The sequence below is a fragment of the Pogona vitticeps genome, chromosome 1 (assembly GCF_051106095.1).
Source record: "Pogona vitticeps strain Pit_001003342236 chromosome 1, PviZW2.1, whole genome shotgun sequence".
In the NCBI taxonomy this organism is placed as follows: Eukaryota; Metazoa; Chordata; class Lepidosauria; order Squamata; family Agamidae; genus Pogona; species Pogona vitticeps.
Window position 1 is genome coordinate 232,709,816 of NC_135783.1, and position 15,719 is coordinate 232,725,534.

The 15,719-nt window shown below is 45.7% G+C and overlaps 1 protein-coding gene across 1 annotated transcript in view; it reads right to left on the reverse strand.

Annotated features, from left to right (window-relative positions):
- The window catches only part of PDIA5 (protein disulfide isomerase family A member 5), a 238,635-nt gene that overhangs the window by 43,005 nt on the left and 179,911 nt on the right, over positions 1–15,719 (reverse strand). The window lies entirely within an intron of this gene.

The following is a 15,719-nucleotide window of genomic DNA, read 5'->3' on the forward strand; positions in this document are numbered from 1 at the left end:
CCATAGAAACAAAGAAAAAGTCTTGAAGCCTTTCGAAAATCTTTAGTCCTAGTGACATAATAGGCCAATGCTCTCCTAACATCCAAAGAATGGAGCATGCGCTCAACATCTGTAACTGCATCAGGAAACAAAGTTGGTAAAATCAACGGCTGGTTAACATGGAATTCAGAAACAACTTTGGGAAGGAAAATAACATCAGGATGGAGGACAACCTTGTCCTTAAAAAACTGCAGGTAAGGGGAATCCACACACAGTGCAGCCAGTTCACTGGCTCTTCTAGCCGAGGTAATGGCCACCAAAAATAGGGTCTTAAAAGACAAAAATTTTAGGTCGCAAGAAACCATGGGCTCGAAAGGGTGTCTGGTAAGACAATGTAGAACAGTCTATAAGGACCACTGCGGCATTAGCTTCTTTGAAGGTGGTCTGATGTTGCAAAGGCCTTTGAAAAAGGCTTTGAGCGTCGGATGAGAAAACCATCGGGATGACTCCGAGCCTGGAGGTTGGAAGGCCACAATAGCTGAAGTGTAGACCTTGAGAGTAGACCTAGACAAGCCAAAATCGAAAAGATGTCGGAGATATAGCAGCAGGGTAGAGAGGGCGATGGGTGAGGGTTGCAAACCACGTTCCTCAGCAAATTTCAGGAAATTTTTCCATTTGTATTGATAAAGCAAACTTGTAGCTGGTTTCCTTGCTTTATCAATGATCTCGATCAGCGAGGGGAAATTTTCCACGCTGTCAAGTGGATTGTCTCGAGGTCCGGATGAAGGACGTTCCCCTCGCTCTGAGTGAGTAAATTCGGATATAATGGTAGTGTCACCTTGTCTACTGCTATTTGAAACAGCATGGAAAACCACGGTTGACGTGGCCACCAAGGAGCAATCAAGATCGCTTCTGCTTCCATCTGTAAAGCCCTGACAATGGTTCTCTGTAAGAGTGGTAGGGGTGGGTAGAGATAGAGGAGACCCCTGTTCCATGGTACCATAAAGGCATCTCCGAGAGATCCGTCTCCTTTCCCGGCGCGAGACGCATAGAGTGGACATTTCCTGTTGTGTTGGGTCGCAAACATGTCCACTATTGGCTGGCCCCATCTGTGGCAAAGAGTGGTGAAGACATTCTGGTCCAGCTGCCATTCGTGGGATTGAAAGGGACAGCGACTCAGCTCGTCTGCCAACTGATTGTCCGATGTTGAGATGTGGATGGCCACCGGAAAGATGTGATGCTGGTAGCACCACTCCCAAAGGTGGACCGTCAGAAGCAGGAGTGACTTTGACCTTGTGCCTCCTTGCTTGTTGAGGTAGAACATCGTGGTAGTATTGTCCGTCACTACCTGAACAGCTTTGTCTCTGAGAAGAGGAAGAAAAGCCCTGAACGCCTTTATAACCGCCAGCATCTCCAGGTGGTTGATATGTAGAGATGCTTCCTGTGGGGACCACAGAGCATGTACCTGATGCCTGCGACAGTGGGCTCCCCACCCAAGTGGGCTGGCATCTGTCGTCACCTGTCTGGTGAGCTGCAGCGGGCGAAAAGGCCTCCCTATCAGAAGGTGCGGAAGAAAAGTCCACCACTGAAGCTGGGCCACAAGCTCTGGGGTGACTCTGAGACGTTTGAGTTGACTGTCCACCGCAGGGTCGAACAAGGTCAGTAGCCACGACTGGAGGGAGCGCATTTTGAGACGCGCATGGGGTAGAGCAGCTGTTGTCGAAGCCATGAGGCCCAGTAGATGCTGTGCTAGCTGTGCAGACACAGTCCTTCGTGGTTTGAACTTGTGGACTGCCTTCCTTATTTTTCTTATGTGGGCTGGAAGTAAGAACATACGAGCTTGCACGGCATCCAGCCGAGCTCCTATGTAGTCCATCACTTGAGAGGGCTGTAAATGAGACTTTTCGTGATTGATGGATAGACCCAACGCCTGTAAGGTATGGAGGACCTGATGAGTGTCCCAGTAGGCCTGCTGCTTGGACTTTGACACAATCAGCCAATCGTCGATATACGGGTAGATCTGAATCCCTCGCAGGCGTAGGTAAGCTGCTATCGGAGCCATACACTTGGTGAAGGTCCGTGGAGCTGTGGAAAGGCCGAATGGAAGAGCCACAAATTGGTATATAGTGTCTCTGAACATCAGGCGAAGGTACTTTCTGTGGGTCTTGTGGATCGTAATGTGAAAGTAAGCATCCTTGAGGTCCACCACTACAAACCAATCTCCTTTCTTCAGCAGATGAATGATCCCTTCCAGAGTAACCATCCTGAACTGGCAAGGTCTGAGGTAAGTGTTGAGGTCCCTCAAGTCCAGTATAGGCCTCAGGCCTCCGTCCCTTTTGGGTACAGTAAAGTACTGGGAGTAAAACCCGTTCAGCATGTCTCTCTGAGGTATCTTCTGGGTGGCTTGTTTCTGTAGCAGGGTCAGAATCTCTTCCTCTAGGATGGGATCGAAGGATGTATGTGTTACATGCAGCACTGATGTTACCTGTCTGTCATGGGTTTGGAGGGAAAGTTCCATCCTATGGGGAGTGGAAGGCGGGACATCAGGAGGAGGGGCTGTACTGTATAAATATGTGATGCCTGTGTGGTGAGACACACACACTGAGAGACACTGGGTGGTGACGAAGCAGCAGCTGGGAAGAAGAAGCTGTTGTGGGAGTCTGTGTGTCAGACAGGGTACTACTGTGTGTCAGAGTACCAACCTGATAGGTTCAGGTGTCTGTTGGTTAGCCAGAACTGATAGGTTCAGGGTCTGTGCTTTAAGTTAAGGTTCTGGGTGAACCAAACTGTGTGTATGCATGAGTGAAATTAAGCCACGTTACTTTATGTTATTCACCTGATTGTTTTATATTTCCCTGTGTGTATTTAAAATAAACCTTATTCTTTTTATTGTTAGAAAATCCATCCCTGGTCTGTGTGACTTCTTAAAGGGAATGGTTGGTGGCAGCTTAGTGTAACTGTGTGGCAGATCCCAGTAGGTCTGGGTTTGTCACATTGATTGGTGTCCAGCGTGTGGGATACGACTGGTCCAGTTGTCCAGTGGTCCAGCAAAGCCTTGGCAAGTGTGCCCAGAGCAAGGGGGGTCTAGTCAGGGACAGTCTGAGGCGCGTAGGTAATCTTCTAGGTGTACCTCACGGGGAGGTGCGCTAGTAGAAGAACGTGCCAACTGGGGAGACTTAGATTAAGGTGCTCTGAGGCAGCCTAGTTTTGGCGGGAAAACGCTGAGGCAAAACTGCGTAGCAACAGCGAGCTAGCTTGCCAGCTGAGAGGCCCAGCAGAGGGGGGTAGGCTCTGACTCGATACTGTTGCAAATTTAGTGCTGAAGAACAGCAGCAATCTCTAGGGAGAGCTGGTTCTGAGGCAAGAGAAAAAAAGTGGTCGTTTTATTTTGAGGCTTGACTTTTTAAAGCAGCCTGTTCTGAGGGGGGATTATGCCCTTGACTCGAAGCCAAGTAGCAGACATGAGTGAAGTGAAAGACCCCCAGATTGACCAAGGTTCTGAGGAGGAATTTGGCTCAGTGCAAGGTGACAGCACAGGAGAGCAAGACCCAGAACTCAGAAAATTGCTCATAGCCCAACAGCATGAACTGAGGATGAGGCAATTTGAAGTGGAGGAAAGGGAAAGAGAGAAACAGCGGCAATTTGAATTAGAGAGAGAGAGAATGGAGAGGGAGGAAAGATTGGAGAGAGAGAGAATGGCGTTTGAATTAAGAAAACTGGAAATGATGAACCAGAACAATAATAACAATAGGGATTCTGAGGGAGGCCAACTGTCTAAAGCTGACCTGAAGAAATTCCCTGTGTACCACAAGGGAGATTGTCCTGAGGTGTTCTTTTCCTTAGTGGAAAGAGCGTTTGTGGACTTCTCAGTGAGGGAAACTGAGAAGATGACCATCATGCGATCTTTAATCAGTGGTAGCCTGGCTGAGGTTTATGCCGAGATGCCTGAGGAACTGATGAAAGATTTTGCAGAGTTTAAAAAACTGGTCTTTGCAAGACATGGGATAAATGCAGAGCAGCTGAGACAAAGATTCAGGTCCCTAACCAAGAAGCCAGAACAGACTTTTACCCAAGTGGGGGCCCAATTGGTGAGGCTGCTTGAGAAATGGCTATCGCAGGAGGGGACAGAGACCTATGAACAGCTTAAAGATTTGATAGCACTGGAACAGTTCTATTCAGTCCTGCATGGGGAATTGAAGTTCCAGGTGAGGGAAAGGAAACCGAAATCTGTGGCAGCAGCCGCAGAGATCGCAGATTTTATTTCCCAAATAAGAAAGCCCTTGGGTGAGGGGAAATCTGTGGGTAAACCCAAAGAAACCTACAGCAAGTACTCTCAGGGACCAGGGAAAAGCCAGCAAGGGGGAGGGGCCCATGGTGAAGGGAAGCCCTCAGACATGAAACAAAGACCTCAGATTTTGGAGGGAAAACCCAAACAGGAGGAGAGAGAATCAAAATACACCCGGAAATGTTATTTCTGTCAAGGAAAGGGTCATCTAATCTCAGAGTGTGAGAAATTAAAGCAGCTAAAAGGAATGGTGCCTCAGAATTCTAGTGGGACCAAGCCAAAAGCTGTGTTCTGTGTCCAGAAAGAGCAAGGCTCAGTGTCACAGAGGGAGCCTGTTGCCATGGCTACTCAGTCTGGAACAGCTACCTATGCTGATCAGGCTGAGGAAAATGGTCCTCTTGTGGAGGTAAAACGCTGCTTGCTGGTGAAAACAGATTCCCAGTTGTTTGAGACAGCCGGGGTGGACGTAGGAATACTTGACCGTCAGTATAGGGGGCTGCGGGACACTTGTTCCCAGGTAACCCTGTGCCATCCAGATATCATCCCTAGGGAGTTTATAATCCCAAATGAGAGCATGAAGGTGGCAGGGATTGAGGGGCAGGTAATCTCTCTGCCAGTAGCAGAGGTACCTGTCAACTTTCAAGGCTGGAGGGGAGCTTGGCGGCTAGCGATTTCATCGACTCTGCCAGCAGCCGTGCTCGTGGGAAATGACCTGGCTGAACATGTGAAACGGGTGCTAGTGATTACACGCTCACAAGCCACCACAGGGACAGTTCAGGGGGGTAATGATGAGCCAGAGACGGAAGCAGAGGGGAGTTCAGAAGCTGTGGTGGAAACCTTAACCACAGACAGCAGATTTGGACAGGAGCAAAAGGCAGACGCCACTCTCCAAAAGTGTTTTGAACAGGTGACTGACGCCCAGCTAACACCTGAAACCCCAGTGAGATTTCTGGAGAAAAAGGGGATTTTATATAGAGAGACCCTGAGGAATATCTCAAAAGGGGGAGATGGGATCAGAAGTCAGCTGGTGGTACCTGAAAAGTATCGCCCCATGATCTTACAAAGGGGGCACTCTGACATGTTTGCTGCGCACTTAGGAGTGAACAAAACACAGCAGAGAATCACACAGAATTTCTACTGGCCTGACATAGGGAAGCAGATCAGGGAGTTCTGTAAACAATGTGATGTGTGTCAAAGGCAGGGGAATAACCGCGACAGGACCAAAGCAAAGTTGTGCCCTTTGCCTGTGATTGACACTCCGTTCAAATGCATAGGGGTGGATATTGTGGGACCTTTGCCCAAGGCCACAAAGAGGGGGAACAGGTTCATTTTAACAATTGTGGACCATGCCACAAGGTATCCTGAAGCCATACCCCTGACTAACATTGAAACTAACACAGTGGCCGATGCTTTGGTGGGGTATATGTCCAGGATGGGATTTGCCTCAGAGATAATCACAGATTTGGGCGCATCGTTCACGTCAAAGCTCATGAAACGCTTATGGCAAATCTGTGGTATTAAGCACAAGGAAACCACTGCTTATCATCCGGAAAGTAATGGGTTAACTGAGAAGTTCAATGGGACTCTAATGCGCATGATTAGGGCTTACTTGGCAGAGAATCCAAACAATTGGGACCAGAAGCTGCAATCCCTTTTGTTTGCTTATCGATCAGTGCCACAAGCCAGTACCGGGTTCAGTCCATTTGAACTTTTATTTGGAAGAAGGGTGAAAGGGCCCCTTGATTTGATCAAACAAAATTGGGAGCAGATCACCCAGGATGACCCACAAGACGTTGTGACTTACATAGACACCTTGATGAATGACCTAAGGAGAAATCTAGAGCTGGCAGCAGAAAACCTGCAAGCTCAGAAGGTCAGACAGAAAACATGGTATGACCACAAAGCTAGAGAGAGGCACTTTGACCCAGGGGAGGAAGTGCTTTGGCTTAGGCCCTGCAAAGAGAATAAACTGCAGCTCAAATGGGCAGGACCATATAGGGTCATTTCCAAGATGTCAGACCTGAACTACCTTATAGAGCAGGAGGAGAACCAAGCAAGGAGGGTGGTTCATGTGAATGCCCTAAAACCCTACTACAGAGGGGAACAGAGGGTTTTATTCGCGATAAAAGCAGCTGAGAGTGAGGAAGCTGAATTACCCTTCTGGGAGGGTAGAGGGGAAGTAAAATACAACCCAGAGGAGGTAAAGATCAGTCCTGCACTCACCCAAGACCAGCAGCAAGAACTAAAAATGCTGCTTAGTAAATATCACCAGGTGTTTTCCAACAAGCCGGGGATAGTGAAGGGAGTGATGCATCGGATCCACACAGGGGATGCACCCCCGCAGGCAGTATCCCCATACCGAGTAACGGGACCCTATAGGGACAAGGTGCGGAAGGAGCTGGACGAGATGCTGAGGGAGAACATAATCGTCCCCTCTTCTAGTCCTTGGTCCTCTCCGATAGTCCTTGTGGACAAGCCTGATGGGAGCATTAGGTTTTGTGTTGATTACAGGAAATTAAACCGTGTAACCACTCCTGATGCCTACCCAATGCCCAGGCTAGACAACCTGATTGAAACCATAGGGGGTTGTCGGTTCATCTCATCATTGGACCTGGTAAAGGGATATTGGCAATTAAGAATTGATCCCAGGGATCAAGAAAAGACTGCCTTTTGCAGCCCTTTTGGTCTCTATGAGTTTCGAGTCCTGAGCTTTGGTCTCAGAAATGCACCAGCCACATTCCAAAGGCTGATGGACCAGACCTTGGCAGGGCTCAGTGACTTTACAGTGGCCTACATTGACGACATAGGGATCTTCAGTAATACCTGGGAAGATCACCTGATACACCTGGAGTTAGTGCTGCAGAGGTTAAGTGCAGCAGGGCTAACAGTAAAGGCCAGCAAGTGTCAGCTGGGTAGCCCAGAAATAAAATACTTGGGTCACATGGTAGGGGGAGGAGTGATAAAACCCCTGGAGGCCAAAATAGAAGCTGTTCGTGATTGGCCTAGACCCAACACCAAGAAAAAAGTCAAATCATTTCTTGGGTTGGTGGGCTACTACAGAAAGTTCATCCCGAGGTTTAGCGAGATTGCGGCTCCGCTGACCGATCTGACGAGGAAGAAGGCTGATGACCGCATCCCGTGGACCAGCGACTGTGAGGCGGCGTTCCAGAGGTTGAAGGAGGCGTTAATCAACTATCCTGTGCTGCGTGCTCCAGACTTCGACCGGGAGTTCATCATCTACACCGATGCGTCTAACAGCGGGGTAGGAGCAGTTCTGTGCCAGGAGGATGAGAATGGTGACCAGCATCCAGTGTCCTACCTGAGTAGGAAACTTCAAAAAGGTGAGAGACATTTGGCAACCGTGGAGAAGGAGTGTTTGGCCATAGTCTACGCGATCCAGAAGGCCAAGCCTTACATCTGGGGAAGACATTTTATTCTGTGTACTGACCATTCACCATTGCAATGGTTAAAGACAATGAAAACCCACAATAGCAAACTTATGAGGTGGGCTTTAAACCTACAGGACTATGACTTTGAAGTGAAGGTGGTCAGAGGGTCAGTGAACTGTGTTGCTGACGCCTTATCAAGAAGACCTGAAGATTGAAGACGGCGAAAGAACATGGACTATGTGTATATAATGATGACAAAAAGTTAAATGTACCTGGTTTTGAATTTGGTTTGTATGAATAAAGGTAAATTGATGTAAGGTATATGGTAAATGTTTAAATGCCTAATTGAAATGTTTAACTTAGAATGCAAGTATAAGTAAGTATAATATGGTATTGAATGTATAACTGTTGTTGTGTGTTTTATACAGGTTGTTTTTTGGTGAAAAGCACCTTAGCTTTCCCCCTACAAAACAACTTATAAAGAGGGGAGGTGTTACATGCAGCACTGATGTTACCTGTCTGTCATGGGTTTGGAGGGAAAGTTCCATCCTATGGGGAGTGGAAGGCGGGACATCAGGAGGAGGGGCTGTACTGTATAAATATGTGATGCCTGTGTGGTGAGACACACACACTGAGAGACACTGGGTGGTGACGAAGCAGCAGCTGGGAAGAAGAAGCTGTTGTGGGAGTCTGTGTGTCAGACAGGGTACTACTGTGTGTCAGAGTACCAACCTGATAGGTTCAGGTGTCTGTTGGTTAGCCAGAACTGATAGGTTCAGGGTCTGTGCTTTAAGTTAAGGTTCTGGGTGAACCAAACTGTGTGTATGCATGAGTGAAATTAAGCCACGTTACTTTATGTTATTCACCTGATTGTTTTATATTTCCCTGTGTGTATTTAAAATAAACCTTATTCTTTTTATTGTTAGAAAATCCATCCCTGGTCTGTGTGACTTCTTAAAGGGAATGGTTGGTGGCAGCTTAGTGTAACTGTGTGGCAGATCCCAGTAGGTCTGGGTTTGTCACAGTATGCTTGACCCATCCTAGAGGAGGCAACTCTATAAACTCCAGGCGGTAGCCGGAGCTTATAATGTTTAAGACCCAAGTGTCCCGAGTGATCATGTACCAATTCTGAAGATAAGGGGACAGGCGTGTTAGATGATGGGTCGTCCGGATGCTCACTGGAAAGTCAAAGGTATTGTTTTGACTTCCGGCTGGGAAGGCTTGAAGGATTGACGCCTAGTGGCTTGGGGTTTAAAACTAGAAGCTGAAGAAGAGGCCTGGGAGGACCTTACAGGCTGTTGAGACCTGAATGGTTGGTATGTGGACGATGTAGCCTGTTGATATTGTTGCTGCTGTGGCCGAGACCGCCACTGAAACTTGGAGGGCCTAGGCTGCTGCTGTATAGCATAAGATTTGGCTGTCTTTTTGCTCTTATGCAGGTTTTCTTTCTCGTCTGTTTTTTCGCTGAAGAGGCCGGAGGCATCAAAGGGCAAATTCTTTATCCTAGCCTTGATGTCATCGACTATGTTGGCTGATCGTAGCCAAGCATGTCTCCTCAGAGTGATGATAGAAACGAGATTCCTAGCATTGGCTTCTGCTACATGACGTGAAGCCAATCGCTGGTGCTTAGAAACCGTTTGTGCTTCCGCATGAGCATTAAGACACATTTGCCTAATATCTTCAGGTGCGACTTGAAGAGCTGGGAGCACCCGTGCCCACAACTGCTTTTGATAGGCACCCATGGCAACCAAATAGTTGAGAGCCCTGAGTGCAAAGGTCGTCATAGAATAAAGTCTCCTGCCTAAAACCTCCAGATCCTTCCCCTCCTTATTAGTAGGGGTCGGATGACCCTTCGTTGGCAGTCTTGTGGCACTGGACTCAACCACAAGAGAATTAGGTGCAGGATGTTTCAGAAGAAAAGCAGTCTTAGGGCCATGAACATGGTACATGTTCTCCGTCCTGCGTGAGAAAGATGTGGAATTAGCTGGGTGTTCCCAGTATTCCGTAATAAGGTCCATAAGTTCAGGAACATAGGACAAGCTAACTGGACGAGACCTCTCCTTATGAATGTCACCAAAGATGAGGTCGTCCTCACGAGCAGGCGATTTTTCTACTTCCATCCTCAAAGTAGCAGCCATCCTAGAGACCATCTGCGGATATGAGGAAAAATCTTCAGATGGGGATGAAGGATGGATATCAGCTGCATCCGACCTCAAAGGTTCCCCTGGAAGGGGAGTCTCCAAACAAGCATCAGAGGTACCACCATCCTCTTGATCGGACGAGGGATGGGACTCTAGACCATCCTCCTCCTCAGAAGACTGGAGTACAATGGGTTGGTGGGGTACCTCCTTGGGTTTGCTCGATTTATGAGGAGGAGGATTCCCAGGAGGCAAGGGAGGAGCTACAGGCGTCGAAGGAGGAATCGGCTTCGAAGGCTGTGACTTATGAGGCTGGTCAGTCGTCGATGGCAAGCGCCCATCATTGTCGACAACGGGGCGTCTACGACGTCGACGTTTCTTCGGGGGCGGTGTAGAGGACGAAGATGAGGAAGAATAACGGGTCCTCTTTCTCCGCCTCCTCCTGTCTCTCGACGTCGACGAGGACTCTGAGGAACAGTCCCTCCGACGCCGTCGACGACGAGACCTCCTCCGCTCTAAGCTGTCATCAGAGTCGGAAGACGAATAGTCCCGATGACGATGTTTTTTACGTCTGTCGGCGTCGGAAACGCGCTTGCGTTTGCGATGTAGCTTGCTCTTCTTAGAAGTAAGCTCCTCCTCTGCATCGGACACTGGACGTCGAGGAGGGGAGCAAGGCTCAATGGGCTGCACCGGTCTCTTTGGAGAAGATGGAGGAGACATGGTGGCCTGAGACTCCGGTGTCGACGACTGGGAACGAGACGCCCGCCCGGTTAAAATAGGGCTATCAGGGGCATTGGTCAAGTCAGAAATAACTTTTCCAATCTGACTTGCCGTCGGAGACCCCTCGACAACGACAGGTGGCTCCTGTCGAGGTGGAAGAGAGGCACCGAGATCCGACGTGGATTCTCGATCACGAGAAGAATCCTCTAGTATAGGCGAAGGAAGCGAGGTGGAAATGGGGGGAACCACAAGGGTAATCTCCCTCGACTTCGATGTCGATTTAACCACCACTTTCTTCTTTTTCAGGTGTTCGGATGTCGACGGAATGGAAGATTCAGTCAAAGCAGAGGAAAGTACTTTTTTGAAGGAGTCTTTTTCTTAGACTTGCCTTTCGAATTTTGTTTAGAAGGTCTGTCTGAAGACGTGGATGGGACCACTCTAATCTCTGACCGCACTGAAGAAGTAGAAGGAGCTACCTGCATATCGGAAGACTGGGAGGCAGACAGGGTGTTTCCACAACGAATATTTCAAGCACTGCTGGTGAGCTTTGAGGGTAACTTTTGTGAATTGTTTGCAATGCCTACAATGAGAAACGGAGTGCGACTATCCCAGACAGAATAAACAGAGGGAATGCCCGTCCTGGAAGGGAAGCTTTCTGGAGCAGGCGGTGCAGAGTCAAAAGGGTCCTCTCCTCAGAGATGGCTTTTCCTTAGGAGGCATAGACCGAACTGAGGTAAGCTGCCCACACGAAGAATAGGCAAGAAAGTGAACGTGAAGAGTAAGATCGCAGAGAAAGTCCTAACTGAAGAAATCCGGTAGGGGCGTGGCGCCTCAGCAAGGAGTCAATTAGGGGCAATTGGAGAAATCCGGTAGAAGCGCGGTGCCTCAGCAGGAGGCCCAAAGGGCCAAAAAAGCCACAAAAGCTTGAGAGTAATCGCCAAAGGCAGCAGAGAAGTCAAAAGCCAATCCGAGGTCAGGGCAACAACAGGAAGATAGGTGAAGAAAACAGTTCCAAGTCGTAATACCACAGTCCGAATTAGCAAAATAGCAAGAAAGCAAGAGCTCTAACCGAGAGGTTCCAACTCAGCAAGCGGAAAAATGGAACTGAGCCGTTGGCGGGCGGAGCATGCGCTGTATAGGGCAACCTAAAACATTGTTACTTTTCTATTTCAGCTCTAGAAGTTTCTGAGAGGCCAGCGCAAGAGCTGTTTTTACCCACTAGTGTGGATTCATAGAGAACCACGTTGAAGAAAGTTACTTTTTCTGGACTGTAGTTTTCCAAATCCTCAAGCCTGCACAGCCAACAGTCATAGAGGATGGGCAACTGTGGAAGTTGTAGTAAACAACAACAACAACAACAACTTCTCTGGGCTTTCATACAAATACTGTATACATTCCCAAAGATGTGCAAAATAATCAGCAGCTCTACCTAAGATCTGGCATGAAAAGTACCAGCCAAACAAGCTAGAGCCTGGGAACCTGTGGGTAAGGCCAATCTTCCTCAATCCTCATTGCAAGGTGTGATGCTTGCAATGTCGTGCCACAACAATGACAAACTGCAAAGTTTGTCTTAATATTTTGGGAACTACCATGTAAGAATCCAAACTAAAAGCAAATGTGTACCAACAGTTATGATTTTTATTTATTTAATTTTATTTATTTAATTTATATGCCGCCCACTCTACTCAAAGGTCTCTGGGTGGCTTACAACAATTTTTAGTTCTAGCAAATTCGATAAAGAGATTGGCCTCCAGAGAAGAGTTTTTAATGAGGGATGTTGTGGTTTTTAATCTTCTTTTAATGTGCTTTTAACAATTTTTAAAAATTGCTTCCCCAATTCAGCAGGTTTTTAAAAACGTGACAATGTTTTAAAACATTAAAACAGATATACATTTGTTGTATATCTAGCTGCACCTGCCCGTTAAATATGTTGCATGCTGCCTTGATCCCTTTTCTTGGGTGAAATCAAAGAACAAACTGACAAACAAACATGGAAGGCTTACAAACAAACATGGAACACTCACACTCAAGATCAAGGGTAGGTCAAATATGGACTAAGTGACCCTCGCTCCTTTAGTTTAACACTGCCTCATGTCTCCCAGCATACTTTAGAGCTCCTCAGAAACTGGTGGTTTTCTAGTTTAAACCAAGAAGCTATTTTTAAAATGTCCCTAGAAATGCATACATAAGTTAAATGGGGGACAAGATAGTTGGGTTGGGTTACATGCTCACTCCATTCTGCCCCCCAATGCTTTGAAAAACAAACATCCAAGCAGCCCAATGGGCAGGGTAAATGGGAAAAGAATAAATTGTGGGGGGGGAAGCAATCAAGGCAGGAGAGATGGAAATTAAGGCAGGAGGTGAGGTCTCCACAGTGCAACATTTTGTCTAAAATCCACTAGTAAGCCACTAGAGGAGGCCCAATTGAATCAATGGAACTTATATGAGTATTGACTTACCAAATCCCCACTAATTTAATGGACTATTTTAGTTGTGACTTACTGCTAGATTTCAGCCACCGCCACAGGGTTCCACATGTGACAGAAGACTTCAGGAACTGCTCCTATGTAGGATTTTCTAGCAATACACCAGTAACATCTTTGCAGCTTCTTATCCTAACATCACTGAACGCTTTAAAAAGCATCAAGGACCCGAACCAAACTGTCCAGATCCAAAACAAACAAACCCTAATCATGGAAAATGTGTGTGCTCACAAAACACAGTGAAAATGTGTTTTCGCTGAGGAGTTTTTCTGACCCTGGGATGTGGCTTTGAATAGAGGAAGAAAATTAGTTGAACTAGAACAGCGTGGCAATCTTAGTGGTTCTCCTCCTGCACTAAAATAAGCAAGTTAGTGGTAATTGGTAGGCATAAAAACCCTGAGAGGTCCCATGATTGAGAAAGTGATAAACAAAGATAATCGATCAAATTTAACAGAAAGCGCATTAGCAGTTCCGAAAGGGGAACATTTTCAATACACCATGATTTGTACTTGTTCCGTTTCCCTAATAATTATCTCACTGCAAGCAGAGATTTAAAATATGCAGTAGCTGTTTCCTACAGTGCTTGATTAAGCAGAGGCTTGTGCATGTGAGTGCACTATATATCAAAAGGACCGCATGCTCCCTCACAGTTATCAGAAATAAGGTTGAAAGATGCGGAACCTCTTCTCCACAGGAAATTATAATATCACAATGACAAGAGTCAATACATTAATCATAGGATTCCTCATGGCTCTTAATTAAAAGTATGCCATTACTAAATGTGGATCAGAAGTCAAGTTCTTTATCTCAAAGGTATGGGGAAACATATCCAACCAAAAGAAGTACCTTCTTCAGTCTTTAATTATGATGACCCATTTATTCACGGTTAAGCCTGTTGATGTATCTTCCTCTTCAAAACAGTCTTACTGGATTTAAGATGTTCACAGGAGTATTTTTTTTTTATTAACTGGTTTATGAGAGGGATAGTCTTCAGGAAAAAGATATTCACAGGACCATCGGCATGTAATTAAACCAGAGTACATGGAACATAGCTAACATAAATTTATAATTCAACAAAACCACGAGCATTTAGGCTTGTCCAGTCCAAGATTAGGGCTGGTCAAAGATTCCAGAAAGGCATCCACACTAACATTTGTCAATAGTTTTGCAGGAACATTTTATTCACAAGCCCTGAATTTAAGCGGATTTCTGAAAGTACTAATCTAAAAATTTAACTCAGAATCGCGGGGTGAGAGAGCTTCATACTTGTAGAGAGAAGTTTATTATTGTATTGCAAAACAAACGAAATATGTGTTCTGGATAAGATATGGGGTGGGAAAGAAAGAATTTCTGAAATGACAAGCAGGTTAATGAGCCTAGGAAACAGGAATGGTGTTTCTTTAGATTTTCTGCATAATTGCTTTTTGCAGCTGCCCTCCTATACATTTCTAAAATAAATATTAAACAAAAAAAAAACCCCACCACCACTATTTTACCTCAAAAGTAGCTGAAAACAGGCTGTTACACTTCAATGTCCTTCATTTTTGCCCTCTCAGAATCACTACTTTTGATTTTTTAAAGATGTTTGTTATCTTTAATTACTGCCTTTTATGTCTCATATTTCTGTTTAACATTTAGGAAATGACACAACTTTATAATTTTTTAAAGAAAAATCTTTCCTCAATACTGAATCCTTTTAGCAAAGATTTTCCTCTTCTCACCTCCATGCCATATTATACTTTCTTAGATTGCTCAAATAAACAGCATTCATCCATAGTACAAAGATGAACTTTCTCCTGCTTTCTAGTCATTTCCATTTCTCTTGATAACAGATGTTAAGGTGATCAAGAGCACCGAACTTGTCTTGAAAAGAATATGCACTATGCATACTGGTAGCGATAGAAGCTCATGCTGTAATAAATTTTGCAGTCTCTAAGGTGCCACAAGATTCTGCTATTTTGGTTGTAACAGATTAACAAGGTGCCTTTAGAAATTCACGCAACTTCAATTTCTCACCACTCAAAACTACTTCTGTTCCAAATGTCTGTTTCATATGCGTCACTCATGACATTTTTCTTAAAAATACAGACATTTTAAAGTTTTCCCTTTGAATGTACATTTAGGATAAATGCTATGCCTGAAACACAGACATGCTCAGAAGTAATATTTATTCATCAGTATTTAAATAATATGGGACTTTTCTCCCTTCCACAACCCAAGGCTATTGAAATATGTTTTTTTAAAAAACAGATATAGTTTTAAAAGAACAGTAAATTACAGTACCAAAAAGCTATTAAATAAATTATTGCATGAAAAGAAACATGGAATATGAGTTAAAAGCCATTTAAAAACACAACAACAAAAATTACAACAGCCATCATTTAAAAAAGCTGCCTTACACTGAATAATGCCTCTGGGCCATTTGGCATGGAATGTCATGCTGTGAAAGTCACTAGGTGTCAAGGGTTCTCAGGAAGGTGATTTGTCCCAATCTTGCTACCCGAAATGGCAGATACTGAATCCAGGACCTGCAGTGAGGCATGTCTTCTGCCAGTGAGCTAAGGACACTCACTTAACAAAATGCACTCATGCCTACTTTGGTGCAATTTCACATTCTGCTGGTCTCTAATATAGCCACTTTCAATCTTTTCTGGACCATGGCCATAAACACAGTATGAAAGAAATATAGGCCGACTCAGGACTGTACAAGTGGAATGACAAACCT